At 50.2% G+C, this 9,962-nt stretch overlaps 1 long non-coding RNA gene across 1 annotated transcript; it reads right to left on the reverse strand.

Annotated features, from left to right (window-relative positions):
* Positions 1-3,258: 3,258 nt before the first annotated feature.
* LOC140594960 (uncharacterized) lies at positions 3,259-8,869 on the reverse strand. The gene is made up of 2 exons (XR_011996247.1): positions 8,730-8,869; positions 3,259-7,450 (listed from the first exon to the last, which is right to left on the reverse strand). It is a non-coding gene; the product is annotated as an uncharacterized lncRNA (long non-coding RNA).
* Positions 8,870-9,962: the final 1,093 nt, after the last annotated feature.

Genomic DNA, 9,962 nt, shown 5'->3' on the forward strand with positions numbered 1-9,962 from the left:
GGGGGCATCCGAGCGCGGCGGGCAGGGCAGGGCAGGGCAGCGCAGGGCTGGTCGCGGGAGCTCGGCCGCAGCCGCGGGCCTGCCCTCCGCACGCCTTTACCTCGGGGCGCCCGAGCCCGGCAGCCGCCGGTTCCCCTGCGGAGAGGCGGCTCCAGGTGCCCGGGGCCCGGGGCGGCCCCTCCCGCCGAGCTGACGACCAATGGGGAGCGGGGCCCTGGCGCACCCGGGAGCGCGGCGCGCCGCCCCCTGCGGTCGGGCTCGGGATCGCGGTCGCCGGCGCCGTGCCCTGCCCCGGGTGTGCCCCGGGAGCGCCCCGGCCGGCCCCTGCGCCCGCACCCAGGCGGCGCGAGGTGGGCCTCGGCTCCTGCGGACGCCGGGCGGGGGCCAAAACACCCGCACAGGCTGGCGAACGACAGGCGGGCTGCGCGGAGGGGGAGGGGTGCAGCGGAACAAGCCGGGGCTGAACCTGGAATCACAAACGGGGGCAGGAAGGGGAGGCGGCGGCTGCGGCGCTGGGCAGGCTGCAAGCGAGCGTTCGCTGGCGGCGCGCAGGGCACGGAGTCACCGCGGTGGCCGCGTCCTCGCGCGCGGAGATCTCCCCGGAGGAAGCGGAGCAAGGTCAGCGGGCAACCTTCAAGGGCGGCGCGCGCCGCTCCCGCCTGCCGAGGGCCTCGGGGCTCCCCGCCCCGCAGGGAGAAGATCCCGAGGCTCCACACCCCCATCGCAGGCCTCCCCCCCCCCCCCGCCCCGCCCCAGCTGCGGCCGGCGGCTGCTCGTCAAAGACCTTGTTGTCCCCGAGACACTGGGACCTTCTCATCCTTGGAACCGCTCATAAATCTTAGGTGAAGCGGCTGGCCGCCTTAGGGTACCACGGTCCCCAAAAGCTTTAGTAAGTCAGTAAGTCTGCAAGGGTTTGTGCCTCAGTGGGCACGCCACGGAAAATACACCCAGGAACGTCCTGCCAGAGTCGTGCGTCTTCAGAAATCCGAGCCCCTAAACGCGCTCCCCTAATTTTCCTAATTCCCTGCCCCAGGAGCCCCCCCCCCCCCCCCCCCCCCCCCCCCCCCCCCGCCAGCCCTGTCATTCTGACACCGCAGTCCCTGGGAGGCTTGGAGAGTCACTGCCCGGGCTTTCACCACTGAGCCCCTTCAGGGCCCTCCAACCTTACTGGGAGGTTCTGGAGTCAGGGCAAGGATTCCTCCTCTCTCAACTAGACGGAAACTCTAAAGGCTGCAAGGAAAGATGACTTTGATGAGGAAGCATCCAGACTCCAATGCTCTGTCCGGTCTTACACTTTAGTAGTTTGCTCTTCGAGCTGGAAAGACCAAGAGAAGGGGAGGCAAATCTCATGATTAGGGATTTACCAGTAAGCTTGGAATTCGTGTCAATGCATAAGGTGGAAATGGGCCCTGTGCGATCTGTAAAGAGTTTATGTACCAAATATGTCTCTGTGAGGTCAATTAAAGAACACAAACATTTAGATAGCCCATTATTATAATAGTCCCTATATTTAGTTGGTGTTTTACACATCAAAAAGTGCTTGCTCTTGCATATATTAATTGAATTAGGGCCTGCTAGCCTCTAGCTAACCCACTTTACAATCAAAAAGACCAAAGCTCTAGATGCCCGAAGTATCTCATCTAGCAAGAAGTCTTTGGAATGGGAGATGTGGCATTTTCTCCCATAGAAGCAGGGATGGCTTCGTAGTCAGGGGACCAGCACCTGGACCCCAACCCCACCCTTGGCTCAATGTTCCATTCTAACTTCTTAATACTTTTTGAACGAGGAGGGCCTACACATTGCTTTGCACTGGGAAACACAGATTATGTGATGGGTCCTGCACAGTCATCCAATTTGATAGACTCTTGATTTCTCCCTTAGTTGGTCCTCACCTGTAGAGCTCAGGAGTTACCACCACCACACTGCTGGCAAGGGGCTCTCATTTCCTCTCTTTTCCTGCTGGTTCCCCACCCCCATCAAGCACCCTCTCTGATAACTGTCTTTGAGTGCACAGTGCCTTGGAAAAACAAAACTAATCTATTTTAAAATAGGAAATCTAAATTATTCTAAAAATGTACGGCCTGCTGAGTTTCCACAAGCTGAACACACTAGTGTAACCAGCACATAGATCAAGAAACAAAAACACTATCAGACCCTCCCACCCTGCCCTGCCCAAGACCCCTCTCCTGCTTCTTTCCAGCTACTACATACTCAAGAGGAACCACTATTCTGACTTTCAACCCCAAAGATCAGTGTTTCTCGTTCTTGCATTTTATACAAACAACATCATACATTATTCTTTCATCTCTGACTTCCATTCACCATTTGTTGGAAGATTTCTCTATGTCATTGTGTGTGGCCCCCTGAGATTCCTCATCCCCTTTGGTACATGCACTCTCCCAGTTATTCAATTGAACATCAATCTAGGTGCTGCTGGGAAGAGATTTTGCGATGTAATTAAGGCCCGAATCAGTTGGCTTTGAGATGAGATGATTCTCACTGGGCCAGGTCACATGAGCCCTTAAAAGGGACTAAGCTCTTCCTGGCCAAAGAGATTTTGAAGCTTGAGACAGATGGACTCAAGGGAAGTTCTTCATTGTTGACTTTGGCAACGGAGTCCCCATGGCAAGAGCTACAGACGGCCTCTGAGGGCCGGGACCAGCTCCTGGCTAGCAGGCCACAAGAAAATGGGGGACCTCAGTCCTCCACTCAGAAGACCCCAAATTCCGCCAACAACCTGAATGAACCAGGAAGATGGTCCTGGGCATCCAAGCCTGTGAGGCCCTCTGAGGAGAAGCCAGATCTAAGACCCACACCCCTGTGAGCTGGTAGGCGAATGTGGTTTTCAGCCACTCAGTGGGCGGTCATTTGTTTCACAGCACTAGAAAACCAATACTTTGCAGGCTATGATTTAGATAGTTTACGGATACTAGTCCCAGTTTGTTCAATCTTATTTCTGTATAGTATGTCATGTGGCACAACCTACTTACCCATTCTACTGGTGATGGACCCCTGGAGAGCTGCCGCCGTGGGCCTTCCAGTTTATGTCTTTCGGTGAACATATGCATGCTTATCTGCTGGGTGGCAGTATTTGGAAGTGAAATCGCCGGGTCACAGGAGATTCAGCTTTAGTGATTGCTGCTGAACGGTTTTCCAGAGAGCCACATAGCTCTTTTCATAGGTATTTTATTAGGTATTTTATTTTCATAGGTATCTATTTTATTTTTTAAAAGATTTATTAATTAATTAATTTATTAATTTATTTATTCATGAGAGACACAGAGAGAGAGAGAGAGACAGACAGAGAGACAGAGATACAGGCAGAGGGAGAAGCAGGCTCCACACCGGGAGCCCGATGTGGGCCTCGATCCCGGGACTCCAGCATCACGCCCTGGGCCGAAGGCAGGCGCCAAACCGCTGAGCCACCCAGGGATCTCCTAGGTATATCTATTTTAAAACAGGAAATCTAAATTATTCTAAAACTGTATGGCCTGCTGAGTTTCCACAAGCTGAACACACTAGTGTAACCAGCACACAGATCAAGAAACAAAAACATTATCAGACCCTCCCACCCTGCCCCGCCCAAGACCCCTCTCCTGCTTCTTTCCGGTTACTACATAGTCAAGAGGAACCACTATTGTGACTTTCAACCCCAAAGATTAGTGCTTCTCGTTCTTGCGTTTTATACAAACAGCATCATACATTATATATTCTTTCATCTCTGACTTCCGCCATCACCCTAGCTGACACCAATATTACGCAGCTAATCTAATAGTGAAAACCCAATAAGCTAAGAGCCAAAACAGCCCAGAGACAATAACTCCTTAAGGCTGGGTGCAGACTCTCCTCAATGGCCAGGTGGCCTGCAGGAAGCAGCAAGTGAGGGCTGACGCTGACGTTGGCCACAGCTGGCACTCCATAGCAGCATTCTAGGTGCGATGTGTTTGGGTCACCTGATCCCCGGTGAATGATCAGCAATAGTCCAGCGTGCAGCTCTTCTAATCCTAAACAGTGTCTTAAACCTGACCACCCTCATTCCAAGTCGGGAGGTCCCTTTAATGCACACACAGATAGGAGTGTCAGCAGTGGAGTCGGAGACCAAAGATCTCGAAACACGGAGGTCTGCAGTCCCTGTTGTTGCTATCAATATGGATCTAGGTTCCATTTTAAGCCAGATCTGTATTCTGATTGTGGGATTGCAGCAAACACTCGGAAGGCCTTGCAAACAAAGGAGTAAACACATGGATAGCTGATCACTATGCCACTAATAGCTGACCAACACCACTTTTATATCCTAATTGCCAGGAACGGGGACAGCTGCCTCATTGTTTAAAACACACACACATGCACAATTAAGCCAAGAACAAATGTCAACACTGGCACAATCTGCTAACTTACTGATAACTGATAGGCATTACTCATGCTGTGAGCATCATCTCCAATAGGAAATGGAAAGATCCCTTTTTTTAAAAAAGGCCTTAGAGAGTTGTACTGGTTTAAGAAAGCTGGGGTTTGTACTGTTGCGGCACAACTGCAACCTGCCAGATTATGTAAGTGACATTCCACCCATGTGTTCAAGGAGTTTGTGATAAGTACATGCTGTTCTGCTTCTTTATATTTGTGTTAACAAGGCAGGCTCCAAGCGGCTGATTCCTGGTTTGGGGACACTTTGTCTGTGCTGAGGGTGTCTCGCAGCCACGGAGCAGAAATGCCCAGTGATGTAATCTAGAGAGCTGGGGTTCGCCACTGCTTAGTCAGCTGCAGACGCTGGATTCCACTGGTTTTCCGTACATTATTATCATAGAATGTAACTCTAATTTAAGCCCCTTGTTCAGGCCCCTTAGAAAGTACAAGGTATGTTTGAAATGATTTCTTGTAAGAATCCTGAACAAGGCTCTCAGGTCACACTTTGGCCTTCACAGCTCCAACCTGAGAGACAACGTCCTTCTGTCCCCGCACTGCCTCCTGGGGCTCCCCTGCTGCATCTGCCTCGATTCATCCAGTCTGTTTCTAGAGGCAGAGATATGCTTCTTGTTCTTAATGCACAGTGGTTCCTGCATCGCAGAGAGCAGGAACACTTGTTTCCCCCTTGGGGTTGCCACACTCCCACAGGTAGCCAGAAACAGCTATACTATTTATAATGAGGTCACTCAGGACACCTCTCCATGATGTGGTATCTACTTTGCTCACCTTAAAGGCCAAGCTCTGGGGTAGAAACACGGGGATCAGGTTCTGCCCTTTGAAGAGGAGCTCTGACAAATTTAGCTAAGAGACTGTTTTTCATTTCCAGTCCATCGCAGACTCCTGAACACATTTTGTTGGTGGTCTGTATGATGCTAAAACTTCGAAAGAATGCCCCGTGAATACTGCTGCTTGGAAATGTTTAACATTCCTTGGTACCAGAAAAGAGAAAAGGCATGCACGTCCCACTATGATCATGCATTTCTAAAACCCCAAAGGAGATGCCCAGTCCTGATGCCATGGTCACAGCAAAGCACATGTTACTTAACCTCCGTCCTAGGTTCTAAAAGCTCCAGGCTTTCTGAGCATGTGGTGGAGTGTCTACTATGTGGTTGGTATCGCATGATGTGCCAGGGAAATGAGAATCTGTAAGCCATACTCTGTGCTCTTAAAGGAATTTACGTGGCAGTGAAAAAGACAATACCCTCCTGTAGGGGAAGTAAGCCTCTAACCCAAATTGGGGGTGGCAGGGTGGGAAGGTGGGTAGGGGGCAGGATGGCAAGGAAGCGGTCTGGACCAGGTTGTGTTTGACCTGAACTGTGACGGGGAAGGATGATCAGCCAGGAGTCAAGGAGACAGGCAGGGGGCAATGCGGACAAAGCCTGGCAGCAAGACGCATGGCCTGGTCGGCTCCGTGTGGCTGGAGAGATGAGGCTAGATGAGTGGGCAGGAGCCAGAGTATAGGAGTTGGGATTTTATCCATGGAACTACTGCAAGATTTTAAGTAGGAGAAGAAGATGATCAGATTTGCATTTTGGTTAAATCAACCTCCGGGTTGGTAGAGAGCCATTAGAGGGAGAGATGCCTAAAAAGTCATGGACGAGACAGCCTCCCTTTCTTTTAGCTGACAACACCAGAACCCCCTCCCATGGCTACAGCCTCACCCCCCCCCACACACACCAGGGCCAGGCAGCTCCACTACCTCTCTCATCAACGTACCAGCTTGAGAAAGAATTCTCTGCCCCTTTCTAGGGGGGCAGGCAGGGTGTGGAGGCCCATGATTACTGCCTTATGGAAGCTGTCACCGTATTTGATGCCTCAGCATCCCTTTTATTTGGTATTCATGCAGATAGCTTAGGCGGGCTCGGGGCCGGTCCGCTGCACACTGGTTCAGTCACAGAGCGTGTCGCGAGGACACCCTATTTTGCCACTTCCCTGGGGTTCCCTCTGCTCCACAGTTTCCTGGAGCAAAAACACTCTCTTCCCTGGTCTCTTTGAAAAGCCTGCCCCTGGGAAAGGCTCTGATAGCTTTCATTTAGACCCCACCATTCCTAATGGTGAGAAACCTAGCCCAAGGTATCTTCTGTGCCTGGAATAAAGGTGATGTCCTATTAGACCAGCACGCAGACACCTATGGGTGACCATCACCTTGCCCACGTCCTCGGACACTCTCAGTGCAGTCTGACAGGGAGGGGTTTTCTAGAGGGCTTACATACCTGATACTATAGGGATTCGTGGAAACAGGACTTGTTTCTAATGGAGATTTCTGTAAGTACGTCAGTACTTACATTGGGAAAAATCGACAGGCTTGATGTATGCCGCCTGAACGTCATGGAAGACAGATCATCGTTCACGAGTGAGGTCACCAGTATGACAGCCCTAGCCCCCTATGTTGTGGATTTGCCCAGATGGCTACTATTTACAGGCCAAGTCGGCAGTGCTGTATACCAGGGGTCAGCAAACTGAACGGACCAGTCAATTCTGTAGGCCTGGTGGGCCTTACGGTTTGGGTTGCATACCACTCTGCTGTCATGCTGTGAAGGAATAAAATGATACAGAAACAAGTGAGTGTGACCAGAGTTGGTCCACAGGCTATAGTCTGATGCCCGGCCTGGGTCCACACCATGTGACTTGCAGGGCCCCAGGCAGAAGTCCTACCCCACAGAACTGAGGAATCACATGAAAGGCATTCCCCCGTGTTCGGGCATCACATCTACAAAGGCCTGGTAAATGATAACATGGGAATCCATGATCCACATCAACATGTTGGCCCAGATTCAATCCTTGAAGTACAGCCTGGAGACCATGGGATGATGTGTCCATGCAGAAACTGGCATCTCTTGTGGTCCATCTGTTTCATAAACATATGCCCCTGGTCACCAGGGACTCCTGAGCACAGATACAGGTTGTTTGGTGAACCTCCGTCTCACTTCTGGAGACAATAAATTCTTGTGTCTTGAAGGTCACTGTGTCAGTTAAGATCCTTTGGCTAAAGTAATAAAGACCATAGAGAAATGTAGTATCCCGCATATCAGAAAGGCTGGGGCTGGGGTGAGCTCCACAAATGGCTAACCACTATTTCTAGAACCCAATATTTCTAGAGCTTCCCATCCTCTTCTTATCCTCATCTAAAGTTAGGCTTCTTCCTAAAAGTTGCTGTCCTCGGGGACATACAAGAGTTGCCGTCAGTAATTGAGATGATAGTAGGAGAGAGAGAGAGAGACAGAAACTCCTCCAACCTAGGACCAATAATAATCACCAGAAGGATGCCATGCACTGACTGGTTTACTCTGGGTCCCTGAACCAATCACTAACAAGGGGTTGGTTTCATCCTAGTTGGTCTAGTCTACTGAGAACCTTCCCCAGGAGCCAGGGCCAATTCTAGAAACCACACTGCTGCTTAGACAGAGGGAGATGGAATGGATGTTGGAGAGTCGACCCAACATCACTGGGAGCAGCACTTTTTTCCACTAACGTTTCCTTTCTTCCTTTTGAGGGAGCACCGTTGCTGCCATTGAGTAGGTGTTGATGACAGACAAACAAGAGGGTGATAAGAGGTACCCCGTGGGTGTCCCAGAAATGTTGGTTCAGAACCATGAAGAGCATCACCTGTGGCCCTGTCTCCCCAAACACACACATACACAGTCACTGATTCACTGATGTTAGCACCTACGACTGTACTCGTGGTAAAAGAGGAAGCCAGGCAACAGGTCAGCCAAATTACAAGTGTGGAAACAGACTACATTTGTGTCTGCATGCCTCAGTGTTTGGCTGCGAAGACAGTGACAGGCTGGGGAAAATAGCTGCCAGTGTAGGGGTGGGGAGGTGCTCTAGGGTGGTGGGAAGGAACCCAGGATGGAGAGTAGGAGGAGACACACTTTAGGTCACAGCCCTAGGAGCTCAGGAGAGACACCTGCCTTCTCTTACCCAGTGGTGTCCTCACAGGGAAATGGAAAAAATATAATATCTATCCCTCAAAGTAGGAGTTTTCAAAGACTAAATACAAAAATGTAAAAGCATGTTGTAAACTATAAAGCTACACGACTCTAAGATAAACAGCATTATTTGCAATGGCCTGAGATAGAGAGATTTCACAAATGCTGAGTCTGGACAGATTTGTGAATCTGCTCAGGGGTCCTCAGTGGCCTCCATCAGCACTGACAACCCCATGTGCTCGGGACTATCTGCTGGCCATCACTCTGCAGCGTCCCCTGAAGCCCAGACCTGGATCTACCCCCTCCACACTACCCCCCCACACACACACTTACCCATCTCGAGTCTCACTATCCCATCTCCTTTGGAGGGCACAGTCCTAAGAGTCAGAAACTGGAATTCTAGGCCTGGCTCTGCCACACACTGGCCATCTGAACTTGGGCTACATTAACCAGTTGGCAACCTTGGACTCAACCTACAAAATAAAAGAGAGGTGTGGCTTTTAAAAATCTCTCCAGCATGGTGAAACCTGGTGTCAAAGCAAAACGATGTTTCTGTGTGCTCCATCCTCCCCTCCTGCCCTTCTCCGCCTGAACGGCAGCCCAGAGACACCATCATAAAAACACAAGGGCTTTACTGAAGCATAATTTGAAAACCACTGAGCTAAATGATACCCCACGGGCCCATTCATCTCTATGATTCCCTCAGTTTCTACTTCTGAGATGAATGACTTCATGCTAACGTGCGAGGTAATATAATAGGGCTCCCCCACCTAGAATTATTCGTATTTAAGTAGCAATTCCCACAGATGCATACTCTTAAGAATTAACAACTAAAGATGGAACTTCGGGCACCATATATGTGAAAGAGGCAGTTGGGGGACTTCCTGGATTCCCTAAAATCACTCAACTTGGGTTATCCCTTCAGCTTTCATGTATTCTGAAGCGGCTAATGGCATTTTTCAGGGTGACAAGTGATCTGTTGGCTTCCCAATTTGGGACCTGTCAAATCAGGGGCTCCCATTAGCCCCATGGTTAACCGTGAGGCCCATGGAGGACAAGGGAACTCACTGTGCCTTTCACGGAGCAGAGCAGGGAGGAAGTCAGTCAGGTTCAGCTCTGGGTACAGAAATCCCCTAAATGACAAGACTTAATATACACACGTCTTTTTCCCTGTGACATAACTGACATTCAGAGGTGAACCATCCAAGGCTCAGAGGGTGGCTCCATTCAAAAAGTCTTTGAAGATCCAGGCTCCTTCCAGCTCATTACTCTTCCATTCCAAGGAAGGAAGACCCATGACCAATGGTGGGTTCTACCTCAGGCGTCAGCCACCCAGGAGAGGCCAACAATTCTCAGAATTTCAGTTCTGAGATCTACATGTTGGCCCATACTCTCAAGAATTTTATCAGAATATCTTCAGATTCTTCAACAGAACTTTTAATGTCATTTGAATAGATGCAGATTAGAGCTGCATAAGTAATAAGAGTATAACAAACTTTAAAAACGCATTTGTACTCAATAACTATGTGCTACAAAGTTCTGATTTTCCTCTTAACCCTTTTAAGA

The sequence above is a fragment of the Vulpes vulpes genome, chromosome 13 (genome assembly GCF_048418805.1).
Source record: "Vulpes vulpes isolate BD-2025 chromosome 13, VulVul3, whole genome shotgun sequence".
Taxonomy (NCBI): Eukaryota; Metazoa; Chordata; class Mammalia; order Carnivora; family Canidae; genus Vulpes; species Vulpes vulpes.